This window comes from Schistocerca serialis, chromosome 5 (genome assembly GCF_023864345.2).
Source record: "Schistocerca serialis cubense isolate TAMUIC-IGC-003099 chromosome 5, iqSchSeri2.2, whole genome shotgun sequence".
Taxonomy (NCBI): domain Eukaryota; kingdom Metazoa; phylum Arthropoda; class Insecta; order Orthoptera; family Acrididae; genus Schistocerca; species Schistocerca serialis.
The window spans coordinates 219808254-219835258 of NC_064642.1; positions in this window are offsets into that span (position 1 = coordinate 219808254).

Here is a 27005-nt window from a genome sequence, read left to right on the forward strand (position 1 = left end):
TGTAATAAAGCTACTTATTTTTAATGTCAACTGTGTGGCTTATATACACAAGAATAATTACCTACGTAATTAGGTTGCCTATTGCAGCTAATAATAGTTCAGTTTACTGAGACAATTTATTTGTGTGTGTGTGTGGGGGGGGGGGGACTATGTCTCTTAATAATGTATTTTTATATTTACAGTTTTACAAATACCAGGGCTTAGGTGGCCCATAGTGAACTTCAGGTAGTGATTTAAGAATCACAATAGTTGGGTGCCCAGCAATCCTCATGTTGCATACAGAGATATTGAATACCTGAAAGTGAGGTGGTAAATTCCAACATATAACATGATGTATAATGTATTTATACTACACAAACAAAAACTGAAAAAATAGTGTTCAAAAATAAGGTATCTCGCCACTACGCTCAAAATTTGAAAAATTGGTATTTTTTTATATTCGACGTTAACAAATTTCTCTTCTTCAAAAACGCTTTCCTTGCCATTGCCAGTCTAAATTTTAAATCCTCTCTACTTCGACCATGATCAGTTATTTTGCTCCCTAAATAGCAAAACTCCTTTACTTCTTTAAGTGTCTCATTTCCTAATCTAATTCCCTCAGCATCACCCGACTTAATTCGACTACATTCCATTATCCTCGTTTTGCTTCTGTTGGTGTTCATCTTATATCCTCCTTTCAAGACACTATCCATTCCGTTCAACTGCTCTTCCAAGTTCTTTGCTGTCTGACAGAATTACAATGTCATCGGCAAACCTCAAAGTTTTTATTACTTATCCATGGATTTTAATACCTACTCCGAATTTTTCTTTTGTTTCCTTCACTGCTTGTTAAATATAAAGATTGAATAACATCGGGGATAGGCTACAACCCTGTCTCACTCCCTTCCCAACCACTGCTTCCCTTTCATGTCCCTCGACTCTTATAACTGCCATCAGGTTTCTGTACAAATTGTAAATAGCCTTTCGCTCCCTGTATTTTACCCCTGACACCTTCAGAATTTGAAAGAGAGTATTACAGTCAACATAGTCAAACGCTTTCTCTAAGTCTACAAATGCTAGAAACGTAGGTTTGCCTTTCCTTAATATAGCTTCTAAGATACGTCGTAGGGTCAGTATTGCCTCATGTGTTACAATATTTCTACGGAATCCAAACTGAAGTTCCCCGAGGTCGGCTTCTACTAGTTTTTCCATTCGTCTGTAAAGAATTCGCGTTAGTATTTTGCAGCTGTGGCTTATTAAACTGATTCGGTAATTTTCACATCTGTCAACACCTGCTTTCTTTGGGGTTGGAATTATTATATTCTTCTTGACGTCTGAGGGTATTTCGCCTGTCTCATACATCTTACTCACCAGATGGTAGAGTTTCGTCAGGACTGGCTCTCCCAAGGCCGTCAGTAGTTCTAATGGAATGTTGTTCACTCCCGGGCCTTGTTTCGACTCAGATCTTACAGTGCTCTGTCAAACTCTTCATGCAGTATCGTATCTCCCATTTCATCTTCATCTACATCCTCTTCCATTTCCATAATATTCTCCTCAAGTACATCGCCCTTGTATAGACACTCTATATACTCCTTCCACCTTTCTGCTTTCCCTTCTTTGCTTAGAACTGGGTTTCCATCTGAGCTCTTGATATTCATACAAGTGGGTCTCTTTTCTCCAAATGTGTCTTTAATTTTCCTGTAGGCAGTATCTATCTTACCCCTTGTGATATATGCCTCTACATCCTTACATTTGTCCTCTAGCCATCCGTGCTTAGCCATTTTGCACTTCCTGTCAATCTCATTTTTGAGACGTTTGTATTCCTTTTTGCCTGCTTGATTTACTCCATTTTTATATTTTCTCCTTTCATCAATTAAATTCAATATTTCTTCTGTTGCCCAAGGAGTTCTACTAGCCATCGTCTTTTTACCTACTTGATCCTCTGCTGCCTTCACTATTTCGTCCCTCAAAGCTACCCATTCTTCTTCTACTGTATTTCTTTCCCCCATTCCTGTCAATTGTTCCCTTATGCTCTCCCTGAAACTCTGTACAACCTCAGGTTTAGTCAGTTTATCCAGGTCCCATCTCCTTAAATTCCCAACTTTTTGCAGTTTCTTCAGTTTTAATCTACAGTTCATAACCAATAGATTGTGGGCAGAGTCCACATCTGCCCCTGGAAATGTCTTACAATTTAAAACCTGCTTCCTAAATCTCTGTCTTACCATTACATAATCTATCTGAAACCTGTCAGTCTCTCCAGGCTTCTTCCCTGTATACACCCTTCTTTTATGATTCTTGAACCAAGTGTTAGCTATGATTAAGTTATGCTCTGTGCAAAATTCTACCAGGCGGCTTCCTCTTTCATATCTTACCCCCATTCCATATTCACCTACTACGTTTCCTTCTCTTCCTTTTCCTACTATCGAATTCCAGTCACCCATGACTATTAAGTTTTCGTCTGCCTTCACTATCTGAATAATTTCTTTTATCTCATCATACATTCCATCAATCTCTTCGTCATCTACAGAGCTAGTTGGCATATGAACTTGTACTACTGTGGTAGGCGTGGGCTTCGTGTCTACTTTGGCCACAATAATGCGTTCACTATGCTGTTTGTAGTAGCTTACCCGCGCTCCTATTTTGTTGCTCATTATTAAACCTACTCCTGCATTACCCCTATTTGATTTTGTATATGTAACCCTGTATTCACCTGACCAGAAGTCTTGTTCCTCCTTCTTCCAAACTTCACTAATTCCCACTATATCTACCTTTAACCTATCCATTTCCCTTTTTAAATTTTCTAACCTACCTGCCAGATTAAGGGATCTGAAATTCCACACTCCGACCAGTAGAATGCCAGTTTTCTTTCTCCTGATAACAACGTCCTTCTGAGTAGTCCCCGCCCGGAGATCCGAATGGGGGACTATTTTACCTCCGGAATATTTTACCCAAGAGGACGCCATCATCATGTAATCATACAGTAAAGCTGCATGCCCTCGGGAAAAATTACGGCTGTAGTTTCCCTTTGCTTTCAGCCGTTCGCAGTACCAGCACAGCAAGGCCGTTTTGGTTAGTGTTAGAAGGCCAGAACTGTCAATCATCCAGACTGTTGCCCCTGCCTGTTGCCCTTGCCTCTCCACCAGCGGCAAAGTCCATGGTTTGGCTTGGCTAAATAATCATAAAATTCATACGTGATTTACCAAAAAAGTTTCTGATATCCATGTTGTGTAGTTGTAAATGTGTTTCTATTGGCGTAACTTGTCACCCAAACCGATTACTTAACCTAACTGATCTGAATTCGTTGTTATCCAAAGTAATAACTGTTTCACTGCAATAATACTGTTTCAGTTTACTGACATCTTTTTCATAAACTCATGTACTATTTTTCCATCTTTGATTACAGAAGTTCTTACCCGCAAGTGAAGGGAAGAGTGTCATGTGCAGCACATCCATTGCGTAAAGACTGTGCCTACATCAGAGCTTTCAGTATCCTATTGGTTACCGAATTAAAGGTTATTGAATTTCGGATTACCTGCTGCACACTGGAAACCGATGAGTGTACATCTGAGCTTAATTATAGCAATGATGTACAAATTTTTACATTTTGGAAGTATGAAAAAACGTAGCGTGCGCTATAAAATCTGAGACCTACTCTTTCATGTCCGTCTGTGCTTGTGCAATAGCTCACGGACCACAAAGAACTTTCAACGGAAGACATTAGTGTACAGGGACTTACGGCTTATATTGGAAGTTTAAATACATTTCGAGCATGTATGCCTAGTAAACTGAACTAAGTGTACTTGAGAACTAAACATTTATGTTTGCCATACCTTAACCTATCAGCCATAGATCAGGTCACACTGTTGTGATGTCATGTCAACAAAGTCCATGTTAGAAATCATCAGAAGTGAAATGACATGTCTGTACACGTTTGTACACTGTCAAAGTACATTATTTGGAAGAATACTTATAAGTACCTTTAAAATCATTTGTACCGCTATTTAAATGAATGAGACACGTGAATTACGGTTACATAAACCGTTTATTTCATTATATTAGGTGAAATGGAGATGTTGTCATCTGTAAGATTAGTTAGCGAAGTTAATCTCTATATTACTCAAAACGCAATATCCTGACTGACTGGCTTATCACCCAACCTAAACCGCTAAGGACAGAAACTTGAAATTTGGAGATGTCGTTTAAGTGAGGACTTTTCGAAATTACAACCGTAAGGGGATAAAATAAAGGAGGTACGATTTTTTTTGAAAAATGTCGCTATTAAGGCAATTTTGAAGCTAGACTACGAAAATTGGTATTTGGTTTCTCGGTCAGAAATAAAGATATATGTGAAACTTCCTGGCAGATTAAAACTGTGTGCCCGACCGAGACTCGAACTCGGGACCTTTGCCTTTGCTCTCGCAGGAGAGCTTCTGTAAAGTTTGGAAGGTAGGAGACGAGATACTGGCAGAAGTAAAGCTGTGAGTACCGGGTGTGAGTCGTGCTTCGGTAGCTCAGATGGTAGAGCACTTGCCCGCGAAAGGCAAAGGTCCCGAGTTCGAGTCTCGGTCGGGCACACAGTTTTAATCTGCCAGGAAGTTTCATATCAGCGCACACTCCGCTGCAGAGTGAAAATCTCATTCTGGTAAAGATATATGTGTTTCAGCATTTTTGGAAATATAACCTTAGGGGGCGAGAAATAGTGGGTGAAAAATTTTTTTGGAAATATATCATTATTAAAAAATACGAAAGTATTTTTGAAGCTACATCTATGAACATCGGTATGACTTTACGATGACAAATAAAAAAAATTTGTGTTTTAGTGTTTTTGGAAACTGAACCCCTAATTGGGTGAAACAGGGGATGAAATTTTTTACGAAAATATTTTGTTATGAAAGCATTTTTAAAGCCAAATCTATGAAAATTTAAATTTGACTTCTCAGTTAGAAAAAAAAAATGCGTTTCACTGTTTTTGGAAATTCAACCCCTATGGGGGTTAAAGGGGATGAGAGTTTTATGGAAATATTTCATTGTGCAAGCATTTCTAATGCCAAATCTACGAAAATTTATATTTGGCCTCTTAGTTAGAAATAAAACATACGCACGTCGCTTTTTTTGGAAATGAAATAGGGGTGAAACTTTTTATTAATATATGGCATTGCGAAAGTATTTCTAAATCTAAATCTTTGAAAATGGTGTTTGGCTTCTCGATTATAGATGAAAACATACGTGTTCACTGTTTTTCGAAATTTGGTCCATAAGGCGGTAAATAGGGTCAAACCGATACACTGACTCACCATCGCGCAGCGAAATCGCTAAGGATAGAAAGTTGAAGTTTGGAGAGGGTGTGGACCTGTACTGTAGGCATCGTTTAAGAAGAAATTGTCCAGCATTCCACTCCTAAGGGAGAAAATAGAGGATGAAAGGCTTTTTCAAAGTATGTCACTATTAAGAGAATTTTGAAGCTAGAACTACGAAGACTACTATTTGGTCTCTGTCAGAAAATCGTGTTTCAGGGTTTTTGGAAATTCAACCACTAAGATGGTAGACTAGTGGGTGAAAGTTTTTTTTTAAATAAATAATTACTAAAGAACTACTAAAAGATTTTTAAGACTACACCTTTGACAACTGGTATTTCACTTCTCGGTTAGAAATTAAAAAATACGTCTTCAGTTTTTCTGGAAATTCAACCCTTAAGGGCGTGCAATAGAGGATGAAAATTTTAAAGAAAATATTTCATTACATTAAAAAAATTGTAAAGCTAAATTTATGAAAATTGGTCTTCCACTTCCCGGTTGGATATAAATAAATATTCGTTAGGAAATGACAGTTGCTATGGAAATATCTCCACAGGAACGCAAGGCATGATTAACAAAAATTTTGGACTCCAGCTACCAGAATCGATTTTTGCTCAGAAGTACATTCGGAAAAGATCATGGCTTGTGTCCAAAGACTCGAATTTGATATACAGACTGTATTTTAGTTTCATTCTTCCGTCAAAGTAATCTTCCCCCTCTGGTGACGCCCATATCGTACCTCATGGCACCGCGAAGAAGTTTCAGTTGGCTGTGAGACGCGACGCAGTTCATGGCCTGTTCACATCAAGACACAGTCTCCGAAATGTTCAAAACTGATGTATACATGCATTATTTCACCAGTGACGCACTGATTTTCGTCCATTGCACGCCCGAAAATGTCTTAGTTCGTCCAGCAATAAAAGTACAGCTCACAGTTCACAGTTTGCTCCTCAGAAATCACTGCCTCTCTGCAGTTCGCTTTGATACGGTGCACATATTAAACATTTTATCCGTGTCCTTGCACACGAAAGCCAACCCAACAGTCACATCGCCAACACAACAACTAGAGTCTCCGTTTCATCGATCCTAAAATTATACCATACGTCTTACCAGTTTTCCTGGTAGAGACAGACACTTCTGTAGCAAAGATACATAAAGACACAACGAATCACTTGTGTTCAGATAGAAGTATTTGTAATAATTAACTCTAATGAATTAAACAAAATAACAGAAGCAGAAAAAAATACATAGGGTCTCCTAAAACGTTTGTACATTTTCTTGGGGAATGCCAGTCATAATGGCTAGAAAACTTCCGGAAAAATACACATTCTTAATTCTGTGCTTACAATTGGCATATGATTTGTCACCAGCCGTTGTTTGCGAACGAGAAGCAGTTAAAAAGTTATGCTGCTGTGCAGGATACGGAGATAGCAAGTAGTTCGATTTTGCTAAGTCAGTAAATACGTGACTGTATAGTGAAGAAAAATGTTATGTATGCTAGAAAATTGCTGTCTGGTGATTTGTGCTAAAAGGCGAAGTAATGGAAGTCCTACAAATAACATATGGTAATGGAGGAGTAAAAATACGGGATATTTGGGCAAAATTAATTGATACTTCCATGAAAAATATCTTGTATCGGTTTAACAACTCGACAGAAAGCCTCAATTGGAGAAACAACACCTCAGGGCGAAGAAGTGCTATCAGGTGGCACCTGCAACACTTTCAAATGTTTTTTGCACAACTCTAAAACGAAACTTCGCAACTAAAAAAAACGTTTATTGCAATATACTACAGAATAGGCTGTTAAGTTTGAAACTCCGACGATATGGAAATGGATGTAAGAAAAATTGGCCATTACGGGGACATGATCTCACACAATAACTATAGAGTATACACTGATGATCCAACAGATTATGATCCTTGTTGTCAGCTGATGAAGTAGTGAAAGTACGTTAGTGGAACAGAGACGAGAGGGGAATCGTTCTAGCATGGATAACGATGAAAATGGAAAAATCCACTGACATGAACGACTTTGTCAAAGGGCAGTTATTATAGCCCAGCGTCTGGGAATGAGTGTCATGGAAACGGTGAAGCTAGTCAGCTGTTAGGGTTTTACTGTCGTGAGCATTGAAGAAAGCATGAACTTGAGCAGACGGACGTCCAAAGAGGAGTCCGGATGCTTGATTGCTTGGAGACGATCTGCGGCAGATCTGACAACAGACGCCAATGTTGGTGCGCTTACAACTGTTCCGGAGTCCATTGGTGAACATGGCTTCCGCAGCGGTCGATCCCAACGTGTTCCCATGTAAACATAATGATATTTTCAATGGGCACGGTATCATCGAGACTGGTACTTGAATCAGTGGAAACATGTCGCCTGATCTGATGAATCAATTTTCTTATTACTCCAGATCGATGACTGTATCACCCAGATGAACGGCTACTAAAAACAGGCAAAGGGTTAAATCCACTGTTTTCGCTGCCTTGCTCTACGAGAACATACTTCTGGCATATGGCTGTGTGTGAGTATTTCAGTTGCATCTGATAATGGTGACTTGAAATATCGTAAAGCAGTTCTGCCACAAAACATTCAAAGCCAGACGCCATGTAACAAACGTTTTCTCAAGAAAATGTGAATTACATCTGCGCTCTTACATGATTATGTAACACGCCACTAATGCTGGACGGTGGGGACAGTATTACGGTGTGGGGGACACTCCTCTGCCTATGATTGTAATGGTATGCTTCGTGACAGCTGTGGACGAAGTGAATATTACTGCATCCTACATGTTTGATGTCGCCTCCAACGCCGATGGGATCTCCCCCGCCACAAGACCAGAATTGTGCTGCACTGAGATCATGATAATGAACTGACGGCAGTGCCTTGGCCACCACATTCGCCCGATCTGTACTCGAAGGCACACATCTGGGATAGTACTGAGTGTCAATTCCATGCCCGTAAACCAGTGGTGGATAATCTACGGGATTTACGTGATCTATGTATAGACATCCAGTGGCATGTACCTCTGGAATCCTAGCAGGACCTGTCGAATCGATACGATGCAAAATCCATGCTATATTGCGTTCTAAATGTTGACCAATACGCTATCAAACACATGGTCATAAGGCTTTGTCTCGTCATTTTATACTGATACCGGATGAGACGTTGTAGTCTAAAGTGAAAAAAAAGGCTTTCTACTGGCAACTGGCCAAATATGCGTGTACGTGTTGTATGAGTCGAGGAGAAACGATACAAGCCCGGAGGATAACTGGCGCTACATTACTATGGAACATAAAAACAAAATATCAGAAATACAGTGAATGCTCTCCAGGACTCTTGTTGTACACATGGCATATTATGTGGTCAAAGTTTAAAACAAATGTGGCATTAATGAAAATCGCAATCACATACGAAAGGAGACGTAAACAATATAGACATAAAATCTTCTCGGGTGGTCTGCCATTTGGCGGTGTCCTCTTGTCGCAATGTGTCAATGAGTTTCGTGTGCGTCGACTTCAAGCAAAATGATAAAATCGTTGGAATACGCAGAGGAAGCCTGTAATCGCATGTAACATACAGATGCTCCAAAGGAACTTTTTTGTAGGCTCCATTCACTAAGAGGACAAACGGGAGGCATAATAAGTAGAAGATTTACTCTCACAATTTGCATACTGAAAACTGTGAATGTGTTACAATGTACATAATTATTTATTAAGTGAAGTTATGAACGTTTTTATTTGTAACATGAAGTTTTGTAAACATAAATTTTGTAAGTTGCTAGACTACAGACCAAAACGTCTCGGATCGGACCCACGATCAGTGCCAGGCATTGTTGCTGTCATTTATCATGTCTTTCACCTTTGGTAATGATTTATGCGAAAAATGCCAAGTTGCATCGTGGTAACCGCCCACGGCAAAGTGTTGGAGTCCCAATATATTGGCTAGATAAGTAGCCTGAAATGTAACGCAAGGCGTATAGCCTTCGAAAGATCCGTTCTCAGTAAAGCATTCTGGTGTTCAAACTAACCTTCGGGCTGATGACTGTTTTAGCTTCGTCTCTTCTTTCATTAGCATTAATATCTCCACCCATTTAACTATTTAACTGAGTAGGCAGCCAGTGTGACTACCACGCAGCGGGCCTGGTTCAGTTCCCGCCCGGGTCGGAGAGTTACTCTGCCCGGGGACTTGGTATTGTGTTGTCCTCATCATCAATTCATCATCATGGACACGCAAGTCACCCATTCTGGCGTTAGCTGAAAAGACTTGCAACTCGGCGCCAGAACTTTTCCAGGCGGAGACTGTCAGCCACCAATGCCAGACAATCATTTCTTTCAGCATTAATGTATCTATTTGTTTTTGTCAATTAAATAAAGTAACTTAATAAATTTATTGACTGTGCAAGTACTCGTACTTCTCTTTCATTTCACACAAACTCGCCTCGTCCACATTCACTTTGATTTTAAAAATAATGTAGCAAGCTGGCAACCCAATCACGAACAAATACGGTAAAAAGTTTACATGGAGCAGAAAATCAGTTGTGGAAGCTACAAATAGGCAATCAGGCAGTCATAACCGCATTTGCAGAATCGATATTCGAGTGTCTGCAATACCAACCAGAAGCGGAAATGGGAAAACAGCTGACGAAGAACTGTTCTGGGAGCCGCATATATGCAGACGCATACCGGAAACAAAATTCCCCCCCCCCCCCCCCAGGAGACTTCGTTGTAATAATTCTATAACACCACCGCTAGAATTGACAATTGCTTCAACTGACCAGGGAGAGTGTCCGCAGCTTTCTTAAGGTGCACCTTATACAACGGAGGTCATAAATAGACGATTAGATTCTGATGGGCTACTGAATGCTGGGGATGTTGACTGCAGCATTTCACCCGCTGTTTCAAATACACTCTTAAGACAGAAAAGGCGACGCATCACGAAGAAATTAATCGAACGGTACGGAAATCGGTAGAAGTGACATACAAATACAGACAAACAAATGATTACAATGCCTGAAACATTGTATGATTTATTCGAGAGAAAGAGCTTCACAAACTGAGCGAGTCAGTAACAAGTTGGTCAGCCTCTGGCCCTTGTGCATTAAGTTATCCGGCTTGGAACACATTGAGTTGCTGGATGCCCTCCCGAGGGATATAGTCCAAATTCTGTCCAGTTGGCGCGTTGGATCGTGTAAATCCAGAGATGGTAAGAGGGCCCTGCCCATAATGCTCCAAGCGTTCTCAACTGGGAGAGATCCGGTAACCTTGCTGGCCAAGGTAGGGTTTGGCATGCGCAAAGGCAAGCAGTAGGAACTCTCGCCGTGTGCAGGCAGGTATTATCTTGCTGAAAAGTAAGCCCAAGATAGCTTATGATGAAGGGCAACAAAACTACGATCTAATACTCCAATTAGACAGAATGTTTCACGATATACATCATGAGGACCTCCAACAACAAATGCCAAACCGAAGTATAAGCCAGAGGTGGACCACCGCGTTACTGACTTGCTCAACTTGTGAACCTCTTTCTCTTGAATAAATCATCCAATTTTTCTGATATGGTAATCACTCGTTTTCTCATGCATGTACTTCATATCTACCGATTTCCCTTCCATTCGGATAATTTCTTCGTGGTGTGTGTGTGTGTGTGTGTGTGTGTGTGTGTTTGTCTTAGAGAGTATTTCCAGACATTTTCTTTGGGATTAAGCTCTGGAGATCTGGCGAGCCCGTCAACGTGCTATAGGATGTCTGAGTGTTTGTTACACCACGAACAGATTTGTGCACACTGTAAACACAAATGTTGTCATCGTAAAAGTTGGGAGTGTCCACAGCATATTCGGTCATGAAAATGTAGAAGGAGGGGCAATACTTTATCACCGAAAATGTTGAAAGAAACGTCGCGGTTCATGTTCACTGAGATGAATGAGTGGGCTCAGGCCACTGTAAGAAAAACACTCCTAATACATGACAGGACCACCTCCGGCCAGAACCACACCCAACACACACTGCGGGATTGGACCGTCGGTGCACTCGATGCCTCGCGTCATTTTAAAACAGCCAGAATCGGGACGCATCGGACCACGCTGAATGTCTCCAATCAGCTGCTGTCCAGTTTCTGTGCACTTTAAGCAGATGGAAACGTACAGGTTTGAAACCGACTTTCACTGATAAGGCATAATTCCAGCTCTTGTCGATTTGGATATTTTCTACCCGGCTATGACGTGTTAAGTGGCCGCGAATAGTAGAGGATTCCTTGTAGACAGATTTGACAATGTACGTTGGTATATCATCAAATCGGACGAACGCAGCAAGTTATCGTAGATGGAGAGTCAACGGTAGATGTAGAAGTAACTACGGGTGTGCACCACGGAACGTGCTGGAGCCCTTGCAGTTCATTTTGTTTATTAATGACCTTGCGCGCTATATTAACAGCAGTCTAAGATTTTTTTTTTTTTTTTGCAGGCGATGCAGCTATCTACGATGAAGTATTCTCTCATAGGGTGCCCCAGAAATGTTGCGACGAACTTCGAGGGCTTATACAGGACGTCTTGAGGAACAAACTAAGGATAGGAAAACCATGTCCGGAAACGTCATCCAATGACGCAGGAAAGCGTCGAAATTATAGCCGCCGGCGCCTGCCGCTAGGCCAACCCTTCAGGAGCAAACGTGACTTTGTACACTGACGCAGTTTATTTTGCTGAAAAACAATGGTGATTTTAGAGGGTTCCAGGAGGAAAATAAACCGAGAATGGAAACCCATGTCCGAAACAATCATCCACCGAGGCCACAGAGCACCGCACTCACAGGAGACAAGGCCTATGAAGGAGTTAGCTCCATCTTCTCCACTGGCGATCGTGATAGTCAGTCGCGATCACTGAATGACAACATTGCGAGTCGTTTCACCTACAGTTTGTCAGCCTACAAAGTCAAGTTTCCTCCCAAATGAGTTGTCTGGCAGTAGGCGCCGGCGTCTGTAACTCTGACGCTCTGTAGAGTCATTGGCTGACGTTGCTGGACACGGGTTTCTATCCTCAATATGTTCTTCAAGCCATCCCCTACAATCCGTCAAAGTTTGTTGCAATATTTCTGGGACATTGTACTGTAGGAAATGCTGCAACCAGCTACAAGTTTTTTGAATTCATTTTATAGTACCATTACCAGTTTCGGGTCTAAGTCCGTCGTCAGATGGTAGCGTTCACTTCTTTGCAAGTTTTACATCGTTCTTCTTGAAAAGCCCTCCTTTACATATTGTAAGACAGAAGATCGGTTTTCTTTTACAATCCATACTGATCATTGAACTGAAGTATAATGTAATTTACGGAAACAGCTGCGCTATTCTCCAATCAAAATGGATAAAATAATTTCTGGGACACCTTGTGTATTCAGTCAGATCTGGATACGATTTCGAAGTGCTGCAGAGACTGGAAACCTGTTTTAAATGTTCAGAAATAAAAAATTATGCACTCCACAAAACGGAAAACCGTAGTATCCTGTGACTATAATATCAATGGGTCACAATTATTGGAACTGATAAACTAATACAAATACCTGGCTGTAACACTTTCTTGGGACATAAAATGGAGTGATCACATAGGCTCCGTCGTGGGTAAGGCACGTAGTAGACTTCGGTGTAATAATAGAAATGTAGGGAAACGCAAACACTCTACAGAGGTGGTTTCTTATGAATCATTCGTACGACCCATCGTAGAATATTGCTCTAGTGTGTCTGGGACCCGTACCAGATAACACTGACTGGGGATAGCGAACGTATACAGGAATGGCAGTACGAACTGTCATTTGATTGGCGGCAGACTCTTGAAAATACACGTAAACTATTCCAAGAAAGCCTATTTGCAAAGTTACAAAAATCAGCTTTAAAGGATGACTCAGAATATACTGCAACGCCCTACATATCGCTCACAAAGGGATCTTGAGGACAAGATTAGAATAATTACAGCATGCATACTGATGCCTCCCATGATCAATTCATGGGTGAAACGGGAAAAACCCTAAAAACTGGTATAATGGTACGTACCTTCTGCTGTGGACTTCACAGTGGTTTGCAGACTATAGATGTAGATGCACGAGGGGCGCTCAATAAGTGATGCAACACATTTTTTTTCTGAAAGTGAGTTGATTTTAGTCAGGATTCCAATAGACCATACCATTTCCAACTCTTTTGGCTACAAAACCCTATTTTTCAACATAATCTCGGTTCAACGTGACGGCCTTTCGGCACCTTACTCGGAGAGTCTCCATGTCCACCCGGCACCACTCTACTGGTCGACGTCGGAGCAACCGTTTTGTTGCATCAGTAACCTCCCCATCATTCATGTATTGTTTCCCGAGGAGAGAATCCTTCTTGAGCTCAGAAAGATGAAACTCGGAAGGTTCGATATCCGGGCTGTTGTGTGGTTGGGGAAGAACAATCCAACGAAGCTTTGTGAGCTCCTCTCGGGTGTGCAGACTCGTATGAGGCCTTGTGCTGTCATGGAGAAGGTAAGTTCTTTTGCAGTTTTGTGGTGACGAACGCGCTGAAGTCGTTTCTTCAATTTTCAGTGGGTCTCTCGGTACACTTCGCCGCGCGGGATTAGGCGAGCGGTCTGAGGCGCTGTAGTCATGTACTGCGCTGCTGGTCCCGGTGGAGGTTCGAGTCCTCCCTCGGGCATGGGTGTGTGTGTTTGTCCTTAGGATAATTCAGGTTAAGTAGTGTGTAAGCTTAGGGACTGATGACCTTAGCAGTTAAGTCCCATAAGATTTCACATAAATTTGAATTTTTTCTCAGTACACTTCAGAGTTGATCGTTGCACCACGAGGGCGGACATCAAGTAGAATAACGCCGTCAGAGTCCCAGAAGTCGCCGTGACATTACGGGCTGAGGGTGCGGCTTTGAACTTTTTCCTCGGAGGACAAATGGTGTGGCGCCACTCCATGGACTGCCTTTTCTTTCCGCTGCGAACTGATGAATCCATGTTTCATCGCCTACGACGATGTTCAACAAAAAACTGTCACGATCAGCTTCTGTGCAAAGAATTCCACACAATGGTCCATCGTTGCTCTTTGTGGTCTGCACTTATCTTTGAGTATATCTACTGCTGAACGAGTGTGTCAGCACCACCAACAGATTTGAGTCCCATAGTGCTCAGAGCCACCACCAACAGAGACATCCAGGTGAGCGGCGGGTTGTCTGATTGTGATCCTTCGATCACCTCGAATGAGTGTGTCCACACGTTTCAATATTGCAGGAATAACAGCTGTGTGCGGCCGGCACGCCCGCAGGAGCTCGAACATGTTAGCGCGACCTTGTGGCGATGACGACAGAAACCTCGCCCAACGACTCACCGCGCTTTTCTTCACTGGCAGGTCTGCGTACACATTTTGGTTGGTTGGTTTTTTGGTGTAAAAGAGGGCGGGGGGGGGGGGTGAAAGGAACCAGTGTGGGTCATCGGCCCCTAGTTCCCGGTAAAATAATTACACAAGAGAAAGAAGGAAAAAAAGGAGATGTACAGCACAATAACAGGAGAATGGAAGCACCAGAAGAACGACAGAAGGACAACCAACACTACTATGGACAAAACCGGAAAAGAACCATAGAGAGAAGCAAGAAACAGGTAGAAGGGGTAAAAACAAGAGAGCAGATGACTCTGGCTGGCTGGCCGACCACGAGAATAAAAAGGAAAAGCCAGCCACTCTGCGACACATTAAATCATCCACCCTAAGAACATTAGAGAACACAAAGGGACAAAGGACATGCGCCAAAACTTAAATAGAATGATAAAACCCACCGTCACGTATAAACGATGAGGCGTTGTCAGCTAAAAGTAATGGTCATGAGTCCAGTAACTGAAGAGTCCGTCGCAGGGCAGCCAAAGAAGGACAGCTCACCAACATATGGGTCACTGTCAGCCGGGCACCGCTCCAACAGTTAGGTGGCTCATTACGGCGCAGGAGGTAGCCGTGTGTTACCCAAGCGTGGCCAATGCGGAGCCGGCAGAGAACTACAGAATCCCTGAGAGATGCCCGCATGGAGGACTGCCACACTTTCCTAGTCTCCTTAATGGCACACAGTTTGTTGTGCGTGCTGAGGTTACGCCATTTGTAGTCAGAAGAGAGATGTTTAATCATCTGACTGTGAAACCGATCCGGTCCAGGAGCTGTGTCGGGACAATGTGCTAGGGCACTGAGGGACTCCCACTCTGTAAATGGGGCGTTACAGGATTCACTGTGGCGTGTAGTGAACGAGAGGACTTTCCCTTCCACCCGCTGTTTGAGAGTGCGAAAGACTGGGAGAGAATTCTCCGACGCAGAGGCTCGAGCATAGTGCTCAGTAAAGTGCTCGGCAATGGCCCTCTCATCGTTAGATTACACGCCATTTATGTTAACACCAGGAACACCTGGTGGGGTCTGGTACCCGAAAAAATGTTTTATCTTTGCCCAGACTTGGGAAGGTGACGTACGGCACCTAATGGTCGAGATATATCTCTCCCAACACTCCTGCTTCCGTCGTTTGATAAGTTGACGAACGCGAGCACGGAGCTGTTTAAAGACAATGAGGTGCTCCAGGGAAGGGTGCCTTTTAAGCTGCTGTAGAGCTCGCCGACGCTCCTTTATTGCTTCAGCGTCTTACGGCTACCACCAAGGGACTGTCTTTCGCCGGGGGCACCCTAAAGAGCGAGGGATCGTGTTTTCCGCCACAGCAGCGATTGTCATAGTCAGCTGCTCAACCATCACATCGATGTTACCATGTGGGGGAGATTCAACAGTGACAGCAGAGATGAAAGTTTCCCAGTCCGCCTTGTTTAAATCCCATCTGGGCAGGCGTCCGTGGGCCTGATGCCAGAGCAGTGACAGGATGATAGGGAAGTGGTCGCTACCACACAGGTCGTCATGTACCCTCCAGTGGATAGATGGGAGAAGTCCTGGGGTGCAAATTGATAAATCAATGGCTGAGTAACTACCATGAGCCGCACTGAAATGTGTGGTGGCCACAGTATTTAAGAGGCAGAGGTCGAACTGTGACAATACTGCCTCTACCAGTAAGCACGGTGCATCCCACAAGGGATTATGGGCATTAAAATCTTCCAAAAGTAGGAAAGGTGTAGGGATTTTGTCAATCAGTTCAGTTAATACATTCAGAGATACTGCACCATCTGGAGGAAGATACACATTGCACACAGTTATTTCCTGCGTCGTCCTTATTCTGACAGCCACAGCATCAAGAGGGGTTTGAAGGGGCACAGTTTCACTACTGACTGTTTAGGACAAACACAAACGCCACCTGACACTCGATTACAGTCGCTACGGTTCCTGTAGTGTCCCTTATAGCCATGGAGGGCAGCGGTCCGCATTACTGGGAACCAGGTTTCCTGGAGGGCAATGCAGAAAGCAGGTGTAAAGCTTAACAGTTGCTGTAGCTCAGCCAGGCAAGGGAAAAAACCGCCGCAATTCCACTGGAGCATGACGTCATCGTGAGACTGCGAATGCATGGAGCATTCAATGAGGCAGTTTACGTCTCAGGGTCACCTGCTACCACCGACTTTTTGCCTGAACGGTCTATATCAATTGTGTTTGAGAATATGGCGAGATCTAGGTCCTCAGTGGACGCCAGAATCTCCACCTCATCCACAGATGCAGAGCTTGTAGGTAGCGGTGGTGTGGGTGCCACTGTAATTCCCTTGGTCTTGAGGACCTTCTTTTGGATTTCTCTCGTTGCTCATTGGGTTTCCCTGTCTGGGAGGACTTCACTGAGTCAGTCTCCAGGACTGAGGATGAGCGTGAAACGCTACGACCAGCTGATTTTGGGCTCTTCAGCCACTGGTGGGTGTCATCTTTCCACTAACAGAAACCTGGGAAGTGAGTGACCCAAGGGATCCCTTCCTAGCGAGAGGAGCCGAAGAAGACTTACGCTTCTGCGGGTCAGAAGTGGGGACTGATATCGCCCATGGTTGGAGGGGAGTTGCAGTTGCTGCCGAAGTAGGTGGTGCAGGAGCAACAGGGGGGGAAGTGCACCCCACCGTCAAAGGGGCAGGTGCAGTCTTCTGGTTCTGAGAGGCGACCGGAATGCGAGGAACTGATGGGGCGACAACTGTTCTCGTAGCGGCGGCATAAGAGGTGGTCATAGCCACAGGACGTAGGCGCTCTGATTTCCTCTTAGCCTCAGAGTAGGCCAGTTGGTCCAGAGTCTTATATTCCATGATTTCTCTCCCTTTCTGTTAAATCCTGCCGTCTGGCGAGCAAGTTGAATGATTCTCTCCACAGTTGACACAAATGGGAGGCGGGGAACATGGAGTATTGGGATGTGATGGTCGTCCACAATCTCGACATGTGATGCTGAAAGTACAGTGGGCAGACATAAGGCCTGTAACACCATGGCTCTAATGCTGTACGGATTTATTTTGCCTTTTGTTTTATTTAATGTTACTTCGTTGAACTTCTGTAAATGTGTTTGATTGAATTGATAACACAAAATTGTATACTCCTTTCTTTGTAAAAACTTTGATGTCATGGTTTGATTCTATGTAATGTAGTATATCTGTCATTTAAATTCTTTGTCCCAATTGGAGGGAGACAAAAACTTACTATATATGTTTGGAATTTGTGTGAATAATTTTTTATGGAAATGTCAATATGTGCAAATGTTCTGTTTTATTTAAAATGTTTGTTTGCTGTTATGTAAACTGCTGACCATCACTTAGGGTTCTTAGTTAGTTTGTGTGTAAAAGGTGTAGTGGTTCCCCTCGGGATCGGAACTGTGTAGCGCGCGCAAATTGTGGTTGGCCTAGGTAGAAAAGGTGGAACCAAGAGTCAGTCGGGGACGAGCTACCAAACTGTGCACTGCCATGAAACAGTTGTATATTGTGCTGGTTCCGAGAGAGGCTTTTTCTGTCACTTTCCAATGCCTCGGATGGATGGATAAATAGCTGGAACGATTCTGGAATTGGTATCCATCATCGCCATCAAGAAGGGACAGAGTCAAGCAATTCTGCCTGCAAATCCACCTACCAACATGCAGTTGCCACCACATTGCGCAATCACTGTATCGGAATACTATAATAATGTACAGTGAACGATCAGCTTCTTGGATGTTTTAGTGTGCACAAATATAAGGTAACTTATAACTGAATTCATGTACCTACCTTGATTTTTTCCCTATTACAACACCTCTCAGGTTCCTCTCCATTTGAACTATGATTACCGAGTGTCCTAGTTTGTGGAAAAAATTAAAGCCTCAAAACATTAAATGGTGGTGTTTGATCTTTGGTAATAAGAGAGTAGCCAGGGTTTACTGTGGATTTCATGAAATTGTAGGAGGTAGTAAATGTAGTTTTGTGAAAGCCTTCCAGTGATGGAAATAGTCCAATTTATAGTTTTGTGGAGTTTCAAAGTCACTTATTTAATCATTTACTTGCAAGTAGAAGATTGTGGTAATAAAGACAATTTGCTGTTTCTTTTAAAGATTAAAAGTTCATAAAACTGAGGCTTATAAAGTTTTACTTAGTAAATGACCACATTGCTGCCTGTAGCAAATTTTAAAAGGTGAGTCAGTTTCTTGCAGTTTTGTCAACTTGTTTCACTGTAGTAAAAGTGGAAAACTGCAATAGTAGAAAATTGTTTGTCTCTCTTGTGTATTGGAAGTGCATATTAATAGTATAACAGGATCCACAGTTTGTCTATTGTGCTAATGCAAGGTGACAAGTAACGGGAAGGCTACTATTTATGAAAACCATAATTTCTTTATTCAAAAGATAGTGAGAAGCAACCTGTTAGTGGGTTCCAATTACCTATCGTTTTAAATAGTAAAATATTTAACTGAGAGAGACTTAACCTATGTCCAATTTATGATCCTGCAGTGAATGTTAATAGTAATGTTATAAAGACCATTCAGTTTGAACAAGCCCTGAAAGTAATAGGGTGTTTCGGTATCTGATATATTTTTGCAAATAGTTTGTGCTGCTGTAACTATTAGGTTCAATCTTACCGTAAACATACGTATGTAACAGAGTTCGTTGCACTCGCGTGTGACAAAGTATAGGTTGTGTTTATCCGTTAAAGTTACTAATAACTATTTTCTTGAACAAGAATGTTAATCATTCTCTTGCCTAATTAGGCTGGCGACCGTTTTCTTTATCCGTTAAACAGTGCAGATAGGCAAAAATTTTGTTTGTTACTGTTCAAATATTTACGTAATTCTGACTTTCATTTCCGATAAGCCACTCCCGTTAGGTACAACTCGGTCAACACAACAAAATTCCTCTCAGAGGGTAATACTGCTCTGTTGCTTTGTACCATAATTGTTTTAACTAGATAGTTATATTTCATGACCTGCCTCTTACTTTAAGGTTATGGTATAGCAGTAGCGGACAGGAGTGTTATAGGCCGAACTCCCAGCACTTAAAGCACTGCATTGGGGGATAGATATATGGCTTGACGTCACAGCAGTAGACCATCACCTTGAACTTCTCGGTCAATGTGTTACCCTCAAAGGCCAAGATGAAGGCACCGGTGGCAACCTGATTATCCCTCTGACACCTATGGACGCGCCAGGCGAAATGTACACCTCGCCTCTCTAAATTGGCGCGCAGCTCGTTGTCAGACTGCATAAGAAGGTCCCTGTGGAATATAGTACCCTGGACCATATTTAAGCTCTTACGGGGTGTGATGGTAACAGAAACGTTCCCCCAACTTGTAACAGGCGAATAATGCCCGTGACTGGGTAGAGAGAGGATGCTGTATTTATCAAGACTGACCCAGACTGCATTTTGTGTACAAGCCCTCCACCTTCCCAAACGTGTCCTCCAAATGCTCCACAAAAACTGAGGCTTCATGGACATGAAAAATTCCCCATCAACTCTCGTACATACGAGGTACCAGGTGAAGTAAGCTTCACTGCCATCCTTAGCCTGGCGTTCCTCCCATGGCGTCGCCAGGGAGGGGAACGATTTGGAGTCATATTTCTTAGCATTGAAGTTAGACTTTGCCCGCTTAAAGACTGCTGGCGGCGGACCACCAGCAAGAGATGACGCACTACTCTTCATGGCATGTCATCCGCCCTGATGCCACCCACTCCGACCAGGGGCCATCCCCACGGCCGCCACCCAGCTTCAGCGAGGACGAGAAATCGGGCTAAAGATCTTAATGCACGATGGACACGATCCACCATGTAAGGCGCCCTTCCCAAATTGGCTCGCCCTTCGCGAAAATTTAGAAAGATGGACGTCAAACCCGACTGGGGACTATCACATAAAGGCTGAAACGTGTGAGACTCCTTTTAGTCGCCTCTTACGACTACCTCGGGCCTATTCTAACCCCCAGACCTGCAGGGGCTGTACGAAGTGTGCAAGCGCCTATGAATATCTGAGACGCTCTGGTTTTCCGCCAAGAGAAACTCAATGACAGCTCTCTGCTTGGAACGCATCTCCGTTACGAACGCCATTTTGACGGCTAAATATATCTCCGGGACCTATCGGAACTTCATGAAACTGTAGGAGCCGAAGAGGAAATGTTCCACGATGTTCAACAAACTCATTTTTCACAGAAACTGTATGATAAAAAGATGTTGCATTTACTTATCATCCCTGGTAGGTGGCGGTGTGCACGTCGAAACACGATATCGCATTTCAGATGGTATACCTCCTCTCCACGTGCTCTGATTGCATACAATCGTTTGGACCGTACACGCCACTTCACTAGCATGACTTACGTCAGCGATGGACGGTCGCGTGATCGCCTGGTACCAACCCTGCGCCTACAGCGCTTCAAAGTGACCAGTGTGCTCTTAACAGCATGACTGGCAGCTTGTCCGATGAGCTTAGGAGTTGTTTCATGACCAGCCATGAGCGGCATTGGAAGAACTGCATCCAAAACTCGGATCTGAGAGCTCCATGTAAATGTAGGGTCTGGCGGACATACGGGCAGTGTGAGAGATGCACTCGGATGTCTCCGTCAGTGACAGGATATGGCGAAACGCGTCTGCTGCACTGCTCGGTCACCGGTGGGCGCGCCTCCCTGAACTCTGTCCTGCACTGCGCTGGTAGCAGCCATTACTCGTCGGCGGCCGCGGTGCGAATCCCGGCGGCGCTGTGGCGGCCATGTGTCACGGGCGTCCGATTGCGCCATTATCATTCAAACCGCGTTACCCTGGACAGGCCGAGTCGTATTAACACGTCGGCCTAATTGTGTTCCGACACTGCTAATTTCAATTAGCGCCATTAGTGTAATGAGCTAATGTAGTAAATACTGTTTCAGCACCGTCGATGATTGATAACGACGACCCGGCGCCATCGATCAGTGACGACTGCCTACACATCGCTCACCTCATACGGCCGCGTGCGCATCCCCTCCTGCAATTCTGCATCAATCTGCACTTCAAGTTCTCTCTTTCTGGTACACACGAGTAGTTACTCATTTCAAGGCGAAAGAAAGGTCATTCGCAAACCACGCGCGTAAAAATGAGAATAATTTGACCGACAACTGAAGGGTAAAATAGACCACTGGTATTGCGCCGAAGTGCGACGTTAAACGTACTGTTGAGAGAAATACATTGTCACATTTGCCATATGTATCTTTGTGACATTGAGGGAGAGCATAAATGCACTTCATTTACGTAGAGTTTAAAAATGTATTTCTCTTTAGTCTGAAAAGTATCGAGAGATTCATTTTAAGAATATTATAATTATGTCTACCAATAATACAGGGTGTCCACATGAAATCTCCCTGATTTTCAAATGCAGTTTAAAAAAAAATAATAAAAGTAAAAATAGCTATGAGACGTAGATATTGCGGTCTGCGGTATCTCGTAAGGTACCTCAAAAAGTTTTGTACAAAACATCAGTGCATTTCCACAGGGGCTCCCTCCGTATTCCATAAATGTCTAGACGGTATGTTACTCTATCTCATTCCACGTGGGCATAAGCCTGTATGGCGTTATGTTATTGCGTCCACAATCCTTCTGTGGAGATCGCCGAGGTCACGTATAGGTAAAGCATACACAGTGTCTTCGTATAATCCTACAGGAAAAAATCCAGAGGGGCTATGACCAGAAAATGCAGTAGCCACTTGTTGGTTCATCACGTCCTTTCCATTGCTGTGGAAATATTCGCTACAGGAAGTCACGAATATGTAAACTCCAGTGCTGTGTTGCACCATCCTCCTGGAAGATCACATTTGGCTGAAAGTGAAGAAAGCAAGGTACTGCATGTTGCTCGAGCATGTGCAGACCAAAGGTTCCTATTACAGTTTTCTCGAAGAACAAAAATGGTCCAACTGTGCTGTTTTCCGTCAGCCACACATTCACATTTACGCTCTCGCTTACATGTTTCTGAAAAAGCACATATGAATGTTGCACTAACTAACCTTCCCACAGGTATGGAAGATTGCTTCTCCAGAGAAAACGACATTACCTAGATTGTTGGGATTTTTTCCGGACCGTGAAACATCTAAAAAGCAGATTCTTGGCGAAGATACACAGAAGAGGCAAAGAAACTGGTACGTCTGTCTGTGAGCTCGCAGAAGTGTCGCAGCACGACGTGGCATGGACTCGACAAATGCCTGAAGAAGCGGTAGAGGGAACTGACACTGTGAATTCTGCAGGGCTGGCCATACATTCCTAAGCGTACGAGGGGGTGGAGATCTCTTCTGAACAGCACGTTGCAAGGCATCCCAGATATGCTCAATAATGTTCATGTCTGGATAGTTTGGTGGCCAACGGCAGTGTTTAAACTCAGAAGAGTGTTCCTGGAGCCGCTCTGTATCAATTCTGGACGTGTGGGGTGTCGTATTGTCCTGCCGGAATTGCCCAAGTCCTTCGGAATGCACAATGGACATGAATGGATGCAGGTGATCAGACAGGATGCTTATGTATGTGTCACCCGTCAGAGTTGTATCTGGACGTACCAGGGATCCCATATCGCTCCAACTGCACGCGCCCCACACCATTACAGACTCTCCACCAGCTTCAACAGTCGCCTCCTGACATGCAGGGTCCATGGATTCATGAGGTTGTATCCATCCGCTCGATACAATTTGAAATGAGACTCGTCCGACCAGGCAACATGTTTCCATTCATCAACAGTCCAATGTCGGTGTTGACGGGTCCAGGCGAGGCGTAAAGCTTTGTGTCGTGCAGTCATCAAGGGTACACGAGTGGGCCTTCGGCTCCCAAAGTCGATATCGAATGTGTTTCGTTGAATAGTTCGCACGCTGACACTTGTTGATGACCCAGCATTGAAATCTGCAGCAATTAGCGGATGCGTTGCACTTCTGTCACGTGCAACAATTCTCTTCAGTCGGCGTTGGAACACGCTGTTCCATTTAACGAAGTTGGGGAATGAAAGACTGGGTCCGTATTGTCTGGTAGACAGATAAATGAATTGAATATTCTCTTTATTTTACAGTTTAAGAGCAAATAGTCGGCCAGTATCTTGCGCGAAGTATGCTTCCTGCTTCCTGCTCAGTGGTGGCAGGCGACGGCGCCACTGCAGACGTGGAAAGCAGCTAGACAGGAGAAACAGACAACTGTATAAATAACGCGGCCTTTCAAATTGGCACCCTCCTTTCGACAAGGCTGCAACTTCGGCAGATACTAAGCAGAAACCATCCACGAATTAAAACATTTCTTAAGATTTGACAAACTTTTACAGTACCCTTGAAGAACTACCAACTTTCCTGAAACTCTATAAATAACCGCCTTCAATAATTTAATTCAAGCTTTGATTGACAACGTACTTAAATTGTAATCTTTCAGAATTTTGCCAGGGCAGAACCACCACCGGACACACAAAAAAACTAAAACAAGGTAATAAAAGTATGTAATGAACACGTGTCGATATGGTCAAGAACAAATGACGACTGACTGGTCAACGTTAATTACAAAGGTTGGTTGGTTCACACCCAACAGTTTGAATAATAATTAAACTTCTGATAGAATCATCCGAGCACCAACAACGTTTCGTTATGTTATTATGCAGTTAGTGCTTCTTCTATTACAGTCCTAAGATAGCTCTTAGCTTAATAATGATTATCGCTAAGCAGACGGTACTAGTCATTAATACTAAATTTTACTTAGACTATCGGGCACTCACCGGTTTATTCCAATGGGGCACTAGCCTGAGATGTACGCAAATTTTACATTCGCTATCTGTTGGGATTGGGCCTCCTCTAACCCACACGTATATTACGTCGGATAAAATAGTTCTTAAAGTACAACTTCGGCTGGATCTAGACAGTGGTCGCTTAGTACGCGTGCGCTTACTAAGCCCTGTTCGCCAGTAAACCATTTGCGCTAGGGCGTCTATTTCTTAAGACCCAGTGGGAACTAAACCCGGCATGTAAACCGTGCTGACTAACATAAATGCGGTGCGTAACAACCAGTGGGAACAAACTGACAAAATTTGCACGAAAGATTGAATGACTGCAATAAACCAAGCAGCCGCATCCAGACAACAACAAATTTTTCCCCACACAGGCGTGCACTCTCTCTCTTAAGATTTCTCACCCCAAATGAAACTAGATACAACAAATAACCACAAGAGACCAAGATACGTATAACAGAATCCAAACCACCCCAAGTCCCTCAGACATAACATTCGCAACGGGTCTCCTCCAGATAACAGACGGTGGACACTTGCCCTGAACAGCAGTTCGCGCAATGATGATGTGAGAACACTCACTACGATGCTGGCTTCTCAAATCACAAACAGCCAACAGATCATGACAAAGTGCAGGACACCTCTTCACCGATCGACGGCCTGTACAGAAAGCACAACAACCGCATTTAAAGAATACAATCGCGCTCCGATGCCAATGTCCATAATACGTCATCAACCAACACTAATCGATAAATGTAACTAGCTGACAAGTGCCACTAACAAGTAAGGTTTGTAAATTTGTGGGAAGATCTCATGCTACCAAACTGCTTAGGTCATCGGTCCCTAAGCTTACACACTACTTAATCTAACTTTAACTTACCCCGTGGACTACACACGCACCCATGCCCGACGGCGAACTCGAACTTCCGACGGGGAGAGCCGCGCAGACCGTGACACGGCGCCTGAGACCGCGCGGCTACGCGCGGCGTGCTTGATATCATGCACGCCGATTGACTTGAATGAGACCATAATGTACGTATCCGAAACAAAAACTCGTACAAATGTGCAAATTACACCACCAAACCAACTCTATTTTCCAAAACGAGATGACTGTATGCTCCGGGAAACGCACTCACACACATATTGACTTGCATGAGACTATAATGTAAATACCCGAAACACCGAACTCGCGGAATCGTGGAAAGCACACCAACGAACAAACCCTCCTTCCCAAGACGAGATGATGGAATGTTCTGGGAAAACGTACTAACGCACAAATTAACCTCATTTGCATGGAGGCCAGCAAGATCTTTCCTAACTTAGAGGCAAGCTCTAAACAAGAAGGGCGACTTCGTCTAATGTATACGACTCACGTCAGTCTACATTCACCACTGGGCCTCTGGATATGCATTCTTCCTCGTACTAAGTCCGCAAGTGCGCTGTCCCACTTACAACACCACCAGCAAAAACAATCCCGCAAGTGCACTGTCCTACTTGCGGTACCAGGAAAAACAATTTGCCTGACTTAAATACCGGGTGATCAAAAAGTCAGTATAAATTTGATAACTTAATAAACCACAGAATAATGTAGATAGAGAGGTAAAAATTGACACACATGCTTGGAATGACATGGGGTTTTATTAGAACCAAAAAAACAAAGTTCACAAAATTTCCGACAGATGGCGCTGGACAGCAAAACGTCAGTCACTGCGCATGACAATCGTGTATAAAAGGAGCTGTAATGAGAGGGAGAACCAGATGCGCCAGCAGTCGCAGCATGTTGACGTTACCTGAAAAGGCGCTTTTAGTGAAGCTGTATTATCAGAATGGGGAATGTGCTAGTTCAGCGTTACGATCCTACTGCCATAGGAAGGGGATTCGAACGGGTAAAGGTCCGTTGACAAATGCAGCTGTGGCGAAAATGATTTCGAAGCTCGAAGCCACGGTTTTTTTTGACGATAGACCCCATAGTGGCCGACCGAGCACAAGGCGTAATGCTACTGAGACAGTTAAGGAAGAAATGGAGACTGTAGCGGGTTCGTCTATGCACGGGGAAGTCAGCGCTCGTGCAGTCGCACGTCGCACCGGCATTCCATACACTACTGTTTGGTTGGCACTTAGGCGTAGCCTACGATGCTATCCGTACAAAATCCATCGTCATCATGAACTGTTACCTGGCGGTTTAGTGCAGCGGAGAGCATTTGCGGTGTGGGCCTTTCAAAAGATGGCGGAAGATGACGATTGGTTGAGTAACGTGTTGTGGGCCGACGAAGCTCATTTCACGCTCCGAGGGTCTGTCAGCGCCCACAACTGCAGAATTTGGGCTACCGAAAATCCTAGAACTGTCGTGGAAACTCCATTGCACGACGAGAAAGTCACGGTATGGGTTGGATTTACCACATCTACCGTTATCGGGCCTTTTTCTTCGAGGAAATGCGTGATTCTGGTTTTGTAACTGCTACCGTGACGGGTCGGAGGTACGTCGATATGTTATAGAATCGTATCATCCTCAGCCTGGCTGATAAACACCTGCTGGAACGTACGATGTTTATGCAGGATGGCGCTCCACCCCATATTGCTAGACGCGTGAAAGATCTCTTGCGCGCGTCGTTTGGTAATGATCGTGTGCTCAGCCGCCACTTTCGTCATGCTT